This window comes from Dermacentor albipictus, chromosome 5 (genome assembly GCF_038994185.2).
Source record: "Dermacentor albipictus isolate Rhodes 1998 colony chromosome 5, USDA_Dalb.pri_finalv2, whole genome shotgun sequence".
NCBI lineage: Eukaryota > Metazoa > Arthropoda > Arachnida > Ixodida > Ixodidae > Dermacentor > Dermacentor albipictus.
Genome location: NC_091825.1, coordinates 34,169,344 through 34,182,701, shown reverse-complemented (window position 1 = coordinate 34,182,701; position 13,358 = coordinate 34,169,344). Strand labels below are relative to the sequence as shown.

The 13,358-nt window shown below is 50.0% G+C and overlaps 1 protein-coding gene and 1 long non-coding RNA gene across 3 annotated transcripts in view; one reads left to right on the top strand and one right to left on the bottom strand.

Annotated features, from left to right (window-relative positions):
* The window catches only part of LOC135908084 (juvenile hormone acid O-methyltransferase-like), a 178,468-nt gene that overhangs the window by 131,861 nt on the left and 33,249 nt on the right, over positions 1 to 13,358 (bottom strand). The window lies entirely within an intron of this gene.
* LOC135908085 (uncharacterized) overlaps positions 11,102 to 13,358 on the top strand; it is a 62,928-nt gene continuing 60,671 nt past the window's right edge. The window contains exons 1-2 of one of the 2 annotated variants that reach the window (XR_010566200.2): positions 11,102 to 11,233; positions 11,337 to 11,526. This is a non-coding gene — a long non-coding RNA (uncharacterized lncRNA). Of the gene's footprint in view, positions 11,234 to 11,336; positions 13,150 to 13,358 lie in introns of those variants that run through there. The other variant, XR_010566199.2, reaches the window with a different exon arrangement.

Below are 13,358 nucleotides of genomic sequence, written 5' to 3'. Positions count from 1 at the left end.
CAACATCTTCATAAAACTGATCTAGTTCCTCATCGTCATGACTCGATGTCGAAGCGTAGGCTTGTACTACCTTTCACGTATACCTCTTTTAAGGTTTGATTACGACAACTGCTACCCTCTCATTCATGCTGTAGAATTCGTCAATGTTTCCCGCTATGTCCTTATGGATTAGAAATCCTACCTCGCATTGCTTTTTATCAGAGATACCTCTACAGCAGAGTACGTGGCCGTTATTTAGCAATGTGTAAGTCTCACAAGTTCTAATCTCGCTAAGGCCGATAATATCCCTAACGATGTCTGATAGTTTCTCCAAGAGTGCTACCAAGCTAGTATGACTCGAGAGGGTTTGGATGTTAAACATTGCAAGGGTCAGTTTCCATGCGCGGCCTGTCCGGGTCCAGAGGTTCTTAGCACCGTCTGCTGCGGTACAGGTCTGACCGCCACCTTGGTGAGGTGCTCCGCCGCTGCTGGGGACTGAGGGCTATTGGCTAATTGTAGATATTGCCGCGACAAACTTGGTGACATTCAAGTTGCGCGCCCTTTGTAATGGACACTGTGCTCGCCGTACCATGGTCTTTTTCAGCAACAACAGGCAGCGATCTTCATGGCAGGGGCAGCCAGCTGGACCCGGCTTGCATGCGCCACACGCACGAGGTGTTACGCGAGGAGAAAGAGGAAGACGGTTCGAGGCCAGTTTTGAGAACGTGACTGCCGGTGATTTTTTCACCACCACAGTGACTTTTACTTGTGGGCACAAGTTTGCCCTTAATAAATATCATTGTTTTATTGACATCGTTACGTTTCTGGTGGAGGTGCGGGGTAAGAGTCGAAGCCACACGAACGAAAGTCAGCGCCGCCCCGCCCACCAGCGAGTCCATCCCGTGGAACTGCCACCTGTGCACCAGCGGACCAGCCGCCGTCTTCGAGGTGACTCGCCCGAATTCAGCCCTCTTCTCTTCATGCCAAGAGAAGCTCAGACAACGGACGCCGCCACAATGACTACCCAGGTAACACCGGCACAGCTTGTCGTAAAGCAACCTCGCAAGCCGCCAACATTCCATAATGAGTCATTCGAAGACGTGGAAGATTGGTAGGAACTGTTCGGGAGAGTGGCAAGGTTTAAGGAATGAAATGAGAGACAGAAGCTCCGTAACGTATATTTCGCTTTGGAGGACTTCGCAAAAACATGCTATGAAAACCACGAACCGTCTTTGTTCTCTTGGGAGGCATTTCGACGACAAGTGCTAGCAACGTAGGCCAGCACGAATCGTAAAGAAAAGGCGCAAATCACACTTCAAGCCAGGAACCAGCTCAAAAACGAAAACGTGGCGATGTACATTGAGGACTTGTCCCGCCTGTTCAAGCGTGCTGATCCAACCATGAGTGAAGATAAGAAGCTCTGCCATCTCATGCCTGGAGTAAAGCAGGAACTCTTCGCAGTTCTCGTCCGCAACCCAGCGCGCACGGTCGCCGAGTTCAGGTGTGAAGCGACGACAATCAAAAAGACGCTGGAACAGCGGGCCCGGCGATGTAACCGTGAGTCAAGCTGCGCACCTGCCCATTTCTTCCCAGGAGGCCTGCCAAATGACTTGGAAGCCCTTCGGGAGCTCGTACGGTCAGTAATCAGGGAAGAGCTCAAGTTGCAGACACCTCAGGCTCCACTATGCACTATCTATCGTCGACGTTGTCCGGGACGAACTGCGGAACGGCATACGGGATCCAGAGCGTGAGCCACAGCCGACGCGGCGCACCCCAACGTACGGCGACGTACTCAGGCAACCCGCGGTACACAGTAGTAGAGCAGTTGCGACGACTGTTCCCTACCTGCTGACAGTACGCAGTGCAACTCGTCCACTGGAACCACCGGCTGCCTATCAGCCTTCAGCACGTAGGGCACCTCGTTTTGTGGAACAAAGGCCCCGGAAAAGTGACGTCTGGCGGGACCACGAGCGCAGGCCTCTGTGTTTTCACTGCGGAGAAGCGGGTCACCTGTATAGGTTCTGCCCATACCGTCAAGCTCGATTAAGGGGTTTTCCCTTAAGTGCGCCATGCCCCCGAAACGGTGAACGGCCAGCAGAGATCGAAGAATACTTGTCCATGCGCCAAATCCCCACTGCTCCTCGCCAACATCAACCACAGTCACCGTCGCCCAAGCGCTACCGATCGCCTAGCCCATGTGCGTCTTCAAGATTGCCTAGGCGTCGTTCACCAAGCCCACACCAGGAAAACTAAAGCAAGCAACCTGTGGAGGTGAGGCCACTGATAACCAGAGTTACGAAGATCCTCCAACTCCAACGCGGTTGCAGTGCGATGACAAGATAATTCCGGTAGACAGATGCAGGAGCGAAACGATTGCAGGAGACGCGGTTGATAATAGATGGATGCGAGCTGAATGCCTCAGTCGGCAACCGCGCTGGTTATTCACTAATAAGCTTCAAGATGGCGAAACACTGAAAAAGGTTGTGACACAGTGGACTGGAGCGCTGATACGCACGGCAGGCGGTCATCTTATTACGCCCCTTGGCCGATGCACCGCAAGACTTTAGAGAAAAGGCTTCACTTACGTTTCTGACTTTATTGTACTGACAGAATGTTCACGGGAAGTTATATTGGGAATGGATTTTCTACAAGCTAACGGCGCCATAATTAACCTACGTAGGTCCAGTGTGTCTTTCTCGACAGAACAAGCTATACCTGTGGAAGCATCGGAGGAGCGACGTCGTGCTGCTCTGCGCTTCGTTGATGATGATGTAACTGTGCCGTCACGCTGCAGTGTAATTGTTCTTGTGGAGAATGAAACATTTTACGACCGCGAAGGCATAGCGGAAGGAAACGTAGAGCTCCTCTTCAACAAAGGTATTCGCATGGCTCGGGGGAGTGTTCACTTAAGCGATGGCCGTGCAAATGTCGCACTTACGAATTTCGGAAATGAATTCCAACACATCGCAAAAGCAACAGCTATTGCCTATTCCCACGAGTTCTGTGTAGCGACCGAATTATGCAGCCTAACGACAACGTCAACTGCCCTGCGAGGGACCTGCAGTGTCAACAGATCAATTACCTTCAACGCGAGACTCCCGGAAGCCCAAGAGAAACAGACATGTGCCCTGATCAAGGATTTTCCGACTGCTTCTCCACTTCCTCGAAGGTACGGCGCGCGTCTGTTGCAAAGCACAGAATTATAACAGAGGACGCCACCATACCGGTATGCCAGCACCCATATCGAGTTTCACCAAAAGAAAGGGAGATCATCAAGAAGCAAGTAGAGGAGATGCTTTCTGATGACGTTATTCAGCCTTCCAGCAGTCCATGGGTGTCTCCCGTAGCGCTCGTTAAGAGCAAAAAATAACACACTTCGATTCTGCGTCGGCTACCGTAAATTGAACAGCGTAACTAAGCGGGATGTGTAACTCCTTCCGCGTACCGACGATACGTTAGATCGGCTCCGATGTGCAAAGTTTTTCTCCTGCATGGATCTCAAGAGTGGATATTGGGAAATAGAGGTGGATGAACGGGACCGGGAAAAGACAGCATTCGTAACCCCTGATGGCCTCTACGAATTTAAAGCATTTCCATTCGGCCTCTGTTCCGCGCCCGCAGCGTTCCAACGAATGATGTACTCTGTGCTCGCAGGATTGAAATGGCAGTCACGCTTAGTGTATTTGGATGATGTGGTCGTATTTTCCACTACATTTGGCCAACATCTAGAGCACCTGCGACTAGTATTAGTATTATAGCTATTCGCTCATCAGACTTCACAATTAAGCCGGAATAATGTCAATTCCGCTTCGACGAACTTCGGTTTCTCGGACACGTCATCAGTGCTGAAGGCATTCGGCCAGATCCCGGAAAGACAGCAGCTATTGCGAGGATCCCGACACCCACAGACAAAAAGTCAGCGCGACGTTTCTTGGGTTTATGCGCATACTACTGGTGATTTATGGAAAACTTTTCAAAGATTGCTGAGCCCCTTACGATACTGACAAGAGAAGATCAACCTTTCATGTGGAAAAGTGAACAAGACGCCTTTGACAAGTTAAGGGAACGCCTGCAAGCTTCTCCAATCCTTGCCCAGTTTGATGAGACAGCCGACACTGAAGTTCATACCGATTCTAGTGCCGTCGGCTTCGGTGTCATACTGCTGCAGTGGAATAACGGCCAAAAGAATGTAATTGCTTATGCCAGCCGTAAGCTCTCGAAAGCAGAGGCAAACTACTCCGCAACCGAGAAAGAGTGTCTTGCAGTCATTTAGCCAATATGTAAACTTCGGCCCTACCTCTATGGTAGTCCATTCAGAGCAGTCATTGATCACCATTCGCTTTGCTGGCTGGCGAATCTCAAGGATCCATCCGGACGAATAGCAAGATGGAGCCTTAGGCTTCAAGAGTATGACATTACTGTCGCACACTGTTCCGGGAGGAAACACAGCGATGTCGATTGCTTGTCACGCACACCCGCCGAGACAACTGTGTCAGAAGAAGAGGATTTTCCCTTCCTTGGCATTGTTGACGCGTCACATATTGCTCAACAGCAACGAGATGCCCCGGAATTGCTTCCAATTATACAGCGCCTGGAGGGACTCGACGTTCAATTCTCGCGTTTTTTCTTTAGAGGGCTATCCTCGTTCTGTCTGCGAGGAAGTGTCCTATACAAGATAAACTTCGAGCACAGCACGACAGAGTTTTTACTTGTCGCACCCACATCTATGCGAGAAGAAATTTTGCATGCATGTCACTATGAACCGTCGTCTGGACACATGGGAGTGAGCCGTATAGACGCCAGGATTCGTCTGAAATACTGGACCAAGTTATTAGCTTCAGTGCAGCACTATGTCAAGATTTCTCGCGAGTGTCAAAGGCGCAAGACTCCATCCGTAAAACCGGCAGGCCTCCTCCAGCCAATAGAGCCACCAAAAGCGCCATTCCAACAAGTTGGTATGGACCTCCATGGACCTTTCCCAACATAATCTTTAGGCAAAAAGTTGATAGTTGTGGCCACAGACTATCTGACCCGTTACGTAGAAACTGATTCCATGTACAGTGCAAAGGCTGTCGAAGTTGCAAAATTCTTTGTCCACAATATCGTGCTCAGACATGGCGCTCCCACAGTTGTTATTACCGATCGTGGAACGGCCTTTACTGCGAACCTAATGAAATGCTTGTTGCAAATGACACATACTGATCATACGAGAACTGGGGCCTACCACCCTCAGACAAAAGTTTAACTGAACGCCTCAACAGAACACTGACTGACATGCTTTCGATGTACGTCGACGTTGAACATAGGCTGTGGGACGAAATTTTGCCGTACACCACCTTCGCATATAACACGGCCGTTCAAGAAACAACACGAGTTGCCCCGTTTGAACTTGTATTCGGCCGAGCAGTAAACACAACTTTGGATGCTATGTTGCCGTTAGATGAAGAAAACAATAACTCATCTGACCTAGACGATTTCTTGCAACGAGCCGAGGGGGCACCACAGATGGCAAGGTACCGAATACGCCGCCAACAATGCATCGACACCAGCCGGTACAACCAACGCCATAGTGAAGCTCATTACCAGCCCGCTGACAAGGTGTGGGTATAGATCCCAGTGCGAGGCCATGGACTGTCTGAAAAGCTTCTGTGTCGATACTTCGGCCCTTACGAAGCACTTCGCCGTATAAGCGACGTCACTTGCGAAGTGGAATCCGCTGGACACGAGAGCCCACGACGGCGCAACTCCATGGAACTTGTGCATGTGGTCCGCATGAAACCCTATCAGGAGACGTCATGAACAACAACAACAAAAAGTGACAGCCCAAAGGAACCCCTACTTCCTCTCACGCATTGGGCCGATGCGGTAAGGAGGGGGATAATGCCACGACTAACTTTGTGACATTCAAGTTACGCGCCCTTTGTATTGGACACTGTGCACGCCGTACCGTGGAGTTGTTCAGCAACAACAGGAGGAAGAAGAAGAAGACCACAGTGTCAGCACCGGCTCGCGTCGGGCTCCGTAGTTTCGTGAGTTTTTTTATGGTGTTTTCAGCAGAAAACGACACGAAACGCTTTCACCAGCTTCCTAATGTTATAAGGACCGCATCGACGCCACCCCCGTGGAAATCCAACCACCGAGGGCCCCAGGAGGATTCTTGAAAGTTTCGTCACCACGGGTGAGCCGCTAACCCTAACCGGCGGCGGCAGCCGCTCGCTTCGCCGACGGGGATTCCCGCGACGGCACTTGGCCTAACCATGGTGAACGAAGCGACTACGATCGTTGACCCCCTCCATACAACTTCCGGAGGACACGAAGAAGAGCGCATGGACCAGACTACCGAACCGGTGAGCCAAGAAACTCTGTACCATAGCACCGTGAGAGAAGATCTCAATTGGCAATCCGTACGAACACAAAAGCAACGCAAGCAAGATGCCTTGGAGAAGCGACGCGGTAGTGTGAAGCCCCAAGACCCCGAAACTACCACTTAGACATCAACAACGCGGAGAGTCGCTAGACCTCCGCCGCTTCCGAAAAATGACTACAAAATAATCATTCGTCGAAACCAAGGTCTGCCATTAAGAAACGTGCTCACTCATACACTTGCACGAGCGATCATCGACGCGTGCCACAACGAGTTCACGGATGACAAATTCATACTGAGAATCAACCCGGGATCCAACATAGCCATCCTGTCGACCCAGTACGAAGAGGTCGCCGAAAAAGCAAGACACATCCACACCTTAACGCTTAGTGGCAGAAATCACGCAGTGCGCGCATACACCGCTCAAGGAGAAGGCGCCCTCAGAGGAGTGGTACATGGAATACCGTTACACACAACCACTGAAACCCTCATGGCCCACCTCAGAGTGAGAACACAAGGCGTGGAAATCCTTGCAGCCAGGATGATCGGTGCTACTCAAAGTGCAGCGCTTACCTTTATTGGTGCCCATCTTCCACGATTTGTGTACTACTACGGAGGTGAACTCCGTTGCTACCCATTTCGACCGACGCTCCAAGTCTGCAAGATCTGCAGGGAAAAGGGACACCGTACCGACGTGTGCCCAAACCCAGACAGACCCATCTGTAGATTGTGCGGACTGCTTAACCCAACCGACGGACACAAATGCGATATAAACTGCGCCTCGTGCGGGGAGGCCCACCCAACCGGTGACCATTCGTGCAAGCAGCGACTCAAACCGGTTCGACCCCGACCCACACCATCATCAGCCCCGATGAAGTCGAAAGCCCCACGATGGTTCGCCTCGGAAGACGAAGAAGAGACCTACAGGGCGGACACTCGCGGCCGGCCGGTCAATACTGAGGAACGCTCCCGCTCCCAATCCCGCTCCCGGTCAGCGAGCCGCGAGCATCGGGCACCAACGAAACCCAAAAGGAACCCCTCGCCTCTGGCAAGGAAGCAGAAGCCTTCACACGAGGTAAGCTGGGCGGAAGTCGTCTCTCCCAAGCCACGAAACACATCCACACCAATCGCACAAAACCCAGAATATCAGAGAGTCATTGAGGAAAATAGACAGCAAAAACAGCGTCTAATCGACTACGAGCACAAAATCGAAACTTTAATGAAAAGAGTAGCCATGCTTGAATCGACACACGATGCGACCTGTGAGCGATTGCCACGATCTCAATTACCACAGCTAAGCACTCTCACCGGACATCCGCCACTACAAACACAACTGCTCCCCTCGCCCCAAACAACACAGCCAAAGCAGCCTCAGGCGCACTCACCGTCTGAGAGTAACCTGGTAACCCAGGACCAAATGCAACAAGCACTGCAACAATCAGAACAACAAATAATACAACAAATACAGCAACAATTTTAACAGTTCTTTAAGGAATTCCAAGAATTAAAGAAATACGTTAACGAATCCCTAACCAAGGAACCCAAGCGTAAACGAAAAAGTAGCAAAATACCCTCTCAGACAGATGACGGTAGCATGCTAACTTCCGACACAGACAGCACAATACCCTCTAAGTCCCATCATGGCCCGTAAACCTCAAATGGAAACCGAAAGCATCACGATCTGGTCTTGGAACTGTAGGTACATTAAAAGCAACCACGCATCCCTCTCGCTATACGTACAGGCGGCGCTAGTACCCCCGGATATTATCTGCTTGCAAGAGGCGGGAAAGCAACCGAAGCCAATTATGGGGTATCAAATACCGTACGACCCCAGCTACCGTAGTGTGGCCACGCTCGTCCGCAAAGATTTGGCAACAACCCTCACAGTGCTCCCCGGTGAGGAAATCCCACATCTCATCACCACGATATGGCCTGTCAAGAAGGGAAGACCTAAACCAGTCGTATGCAACGTATACAGTCCCCCCCGCGACAGAAAGGCTGACTTCGCGTCATTGTTCCGGCACCTACAGGGAATGCTGGAGCACCGCGATCGCCTTATTATAACCATTTCAATGCAAAGCACAACACGTGGGGCTACTTGAAAGCAGACACCGAGGGCGCCAAGCTCTTAAAAGCCATAGAGCGCCACGAATACACACTAATTACAGTGCCGGGTACGCCTACTCGAATAGGAAACAGTGCCAGCAGGGACACGACTCCTGATCTCACCATCACCAACGATACCGTGGGAACAAGCTGGAGGGTCCTAGACGACTCACTGGGTAGTGATCACTCCATTATCGAAATCACCAGCGCCTCGGCCAAACTACGCCGACCCCTAGGGAAGGCCAAAATTACAAATTGGCCTAAGTTTAGGGAGAGGCAACAGCTCGATTTAGATACAAGTCTGCCCTTCCCGGAACATCAAGGCCGCTTAACGACGATCAAGGAGTGGGCCAAACGCATCAAAGAACTATATGATGCCAACACTAAAGTTTACCAAACCGATACCGACACGCCGGGAATCGACAACCATCTAATACACTTATGGGAAGCATGCAGAGGCCTCACAAGAAGATGGCGCAAACAGAAGCTAAATCGAAAACTTAGACTTAGGATTTCAAACGTCACTAACAAGCCAACGATTATGCCCTGAAGGTTCACAGGGACAACTGGCGCACGTTCTGCGATTCGCTTAAAGGCACGCTAAGCACCAAAAAGACATGGAACATACTCCTAAGCATCATCGCTCCTTCAAATACCAAAACAGAAACAAACACAACCCTACAAAAACTCGTTGGCGAATATCCGGGAACCGAGGATGAACTCATACAGGAACTCCAGCAAACGTACACGGGAATCCGGACCGGGCATGCGAAACCATACCCTCAATATCCGGGAGCTCCGAACGAGATACTTGATGCACCCATCACGTATGCGGAGGTATACGCGGCAGCACAGAGCTTCAAGAAAAACACGGCACCGGGCCCCGACGGGATCACCAACGCCATCTTGAGAAACCTAAGTGATGAAACCCTGCGAGCCTTTACAAAGCAGCTGAACGAAGAAATATGGGCGCCGGGTGGAACATTACCCGAGGAATGGACTACAGCTCACATAGTCCTTATACCCAAACCAGGAAAACCGCGCAGGCTCGATCAATTAAGACCGATCTCACTTACGTCTTGCCTAGGCAAGCTTCTTGAACGAATTGTACTCACTCGAATGGAATAACACATGGAAGAACATGGGCTACACCCCAGATGCATGTACGGATTTCGGAAAGACATGTCATCACAGGATGTCTTCCTCCTCCTCAAGGAAGAGGTCCTCAACCCACAACCGGGCAGGAACAACAACATACTCCTAGCCCTCGACGTAGAAAAAGCATTTGATAATATAGCACACGAAACCATCCTAGATGGCCTCGCCGCCGTAGGATGCGGAGAGCGAGTATACCATTATGTCGTGGCTTTTCTCAGCCACCGCAAAGCTCGCATCGGAATAGCAGGCGTACAATCGGACATATATGATCTACCGCAGAAGGGTACTCCGCAAGGGTCAATATTATCTCCTTTCCTCTTCAACATAGGACTTAGAAAACTTGCTTTACAACTGGAAAACATCCCAAAACTCGGATGTGCCTTCTATTCCGACGATATCACTCTATGGGCAACCAAGGGTTTATACGGCGACAGAGAAAACACGTTACTCACAGCTATCGGATACATCGAGTCATACCTAACCACAGCAGGAATGAGGTGTGTCCCACACAAGTCGGAGTACCTTCAAGTCCGGCCTAAGCAAACTAAGGAACATCGAGCCCCGCCAATACATCTCGAGATTGCCGGACAACTTATAAAGCGCGTCCCGACCGCACGCATACTAGGTATGCACATCCAGGAGAACAACGGCATAAAGCTAGCCTCAGAGAAATTAAATCACGTTATAAGAAGCACCGCATCACTCATCTCCAGAGTAGCGCGCAGCAAAGATGGTTTCACAGAGGACGAAACCTTAAGACTGGTACAAGCCCTCGTCATCAGCCGTGTCACGTACGCGCTACCGTATCAAGTCAAGTGCAAAAGCGAGACAGAACGCATGGACACTCTTATAAAAAGCGCGTACAAAACGGCCTTACCGCTACCGTCAAGCACAAGCGCAAAGAAATTACTAGCGCTAGGCGTATACAACACCTTTGAGGAGCTAGCAAGTGCCACGCTCATAGCGCAGAGGGAGCGCCTCAACAAGACTCAACAAGGAAGACACCTTCTTCAACGGCTAGGGTACCCGCTGACACCTCAGTACTGCAAAGAAGAAACACAACTCTTGCCTAACCACATTAGAGAGAACATTGTAGTAGACCCTATCCCCAAGAACATGCACCCCACCCACAATCAGGAGAGAAGAGCAGCGCGTGCCCGCATGTTGCACAAACGTTGTTTCAGAGACCCGGATACATACTACATGGACGCTAGCCCGTATCCCTCGTCGCCATGTTGCGGGCTCAAATACACAATCGCCGTTGTCAATCAGGGGAACCTGGTTGTCTCAACCTCCATCCGCGCCACATGCAGTGCAGCAGCAGAAGCGGGGGTGTGTCCCTACATATCGTTCGGCGGGGGTGTGTCCCTACATTCGGTGGGAGCGGCGGAACGCGCTGGACGCAACGCTCTTACCTTGCTCTTCTGTTTTCTCAGACCGGAATCGACCAATTCACTGCAGACCAGATCCTTTGAATCGCGCGCCACCGGTTATCTGAGAACGAGTGTGCTGTCACAACTGGAAAGGCCACGGCATATCGTTCGGCGGGGGTGTGTCCCTACATTCGGTGGCAGCGGCGGAACGCGCTGGACGCAACGCTCTTACCTTGCTCTTCTGTTTTCTCAGGTACTCCCTCCGCCGGATTGGGTGCCCGACTCCTTTTGCCGCTGGACTCTGTCGCTGCTCATTGCAGAGGTGATAAAGTGGAAACTCTCATCCTTCACTGCAGACCGGAATCGACCAATTCACTGCAGACCGGATCCTTTGAATCGCGCGCCACCGGTTATCTGAGAACGAGTGTGCTGCCACAACTGGAAAGGCCACGGCATATCGTTCGGCGGGGGTGTGTCCCTACATTCGGTGGCAGCGGCGGAACGCGCTGGACGCAACGCTCTTACCTTGCTCTTCTGTTTTCTCAGGTTGGTAACTATCTGTCTGCCGTTTCTTCCTGTGTTCTGCCGCTGCCATCAACGGGTATAGCATTGTGCTAGGGTTGAACAGTGTTTGTCGCGAAGTGTCCCTGTACTGGCGATGTCTCGTTGTTATTCTTGCCGCAAGGTACTGCACGATATTGACTCTGTTCTAACTTGTGGTCAATGCGAGTTTTCTTTTCATTGCGGTGAATGCTCAGGAGTAAGCGAAAACACGCTGAAGGGTAAACGGGAGCAGTACAGGAAGAGTTGGAAATGTGAGGCATGCAGGGCTGGCGGAGGCAAAAGTGGCACCAGCACGCCGGCGCCAAGGACAGACTCTGACATTCTTACAAAACTCGCAGAAATGGACCGTAAGCTCAGTTCACTCCTTGTGATTCCAAACAAAATGACAGAAATCGAGAAGTCGATGCAAATGCTATCTGATCAATTTGACAAAATTCAAAATCGTCAAGATATCCAAGAGAAGGAAATCAAGGAAATGAAACGTCAGGTAGAAAAGATTGAGCGTAGTGGCGCTTCAGAACAACTCTGTCGACTTGAGTCTGACCTTGAAGCACTTGAGTGGCGCAGTAGAAGACTAAACATTGAAATACATGGGATTGCGGAAACCGAGGGGGAGAATCTACTTGAGAAGGTTAACAACCTAGGTGCACAACTGGAAATGCAACCCATCACAACCCAAGATATAGTCGCTATTCACAGATTGCCGGCTAAGACAGGGAAAGCGCGCGGGATCATCTTGCGCTTCGTGCGCCAGGAGACTAGAGACGCTTGGATTGCCAAGCGAAAGCTTTTGAGAGAAAAGAAAAACAGGGTTTTTATTAATGAAAACCTAACCTCACGAACCAGAAAGCTTCTTGCTGCCACTAAAGAATGGGCGAAGAATGCAGACTATCAATTTGTTTGGCATTCAAATGACAAGGTGCTGATGCGTAAATCGAGTGGTGAACCAGTGACGGTAGTGAAAGACGTGAACGAACTCCGGGCAATCAGCACCTGAGTCTTCGTCTTTGGTGTTACTTTGGTGTTACTGATCTCATTCCAATGGAGCAGCTCGGTCTTATCGATAAACAAAAATGGTTTTCTTCCTTTGCTGCAGTTAAAGGCGTGAGCTGTTTACATATGAATGTACAATCTGCTTGTAACAAACTTGGTGAACTAGAAACCTTTTTCGATGACATAAATGACCTCTGTGATGTCATTATGTTATGTGAAACCTGGTACTCAAATGATGTTAATATTCTTCGACTGCCGCAAAAGAAAACATTTTGCTTGAACAGAACAACTCGACGTGGCGGTGGTGTCTCTCTGCTGGTGAAAAATTCCATACCCTGTGACATATTGGAAGACTTTACAACAATAACGCATAATGTCGAGTCATTGTGCATTCAAGCTGATGGTGTTGTATTTGGTGTGTGCTATCGTCCACCAGACGGTATCGTGCAGGAGTTCCTCACTTTTGTAGATAATCTGTTGGCGTACGCATGCGAAAACAAGCAAAAAGTGATCCTTGGCGGCGATTATAACATTGACATGAGTGCATGTAGTGCTAGACAGCATGACTTATTAAATATAATCTTGTCGAACGGTTGTATAAATGTTATAGAATCGAGTACAAGAATCACAATGTCCTCGGAGACCACGTTAGATCTATTTATTACAAATTATGAGCCTTCATATGTGAAAAGTGCTGTATTAAGCAGCCCAATTGGTGATCATAATCCAATATGCATTTTTATCGAGCGCCAATTAAAAAAGGTTAACAAAAATATAACTAGGATATTTCAGAACATCAATGAGCGTACAATGGCAGCGTT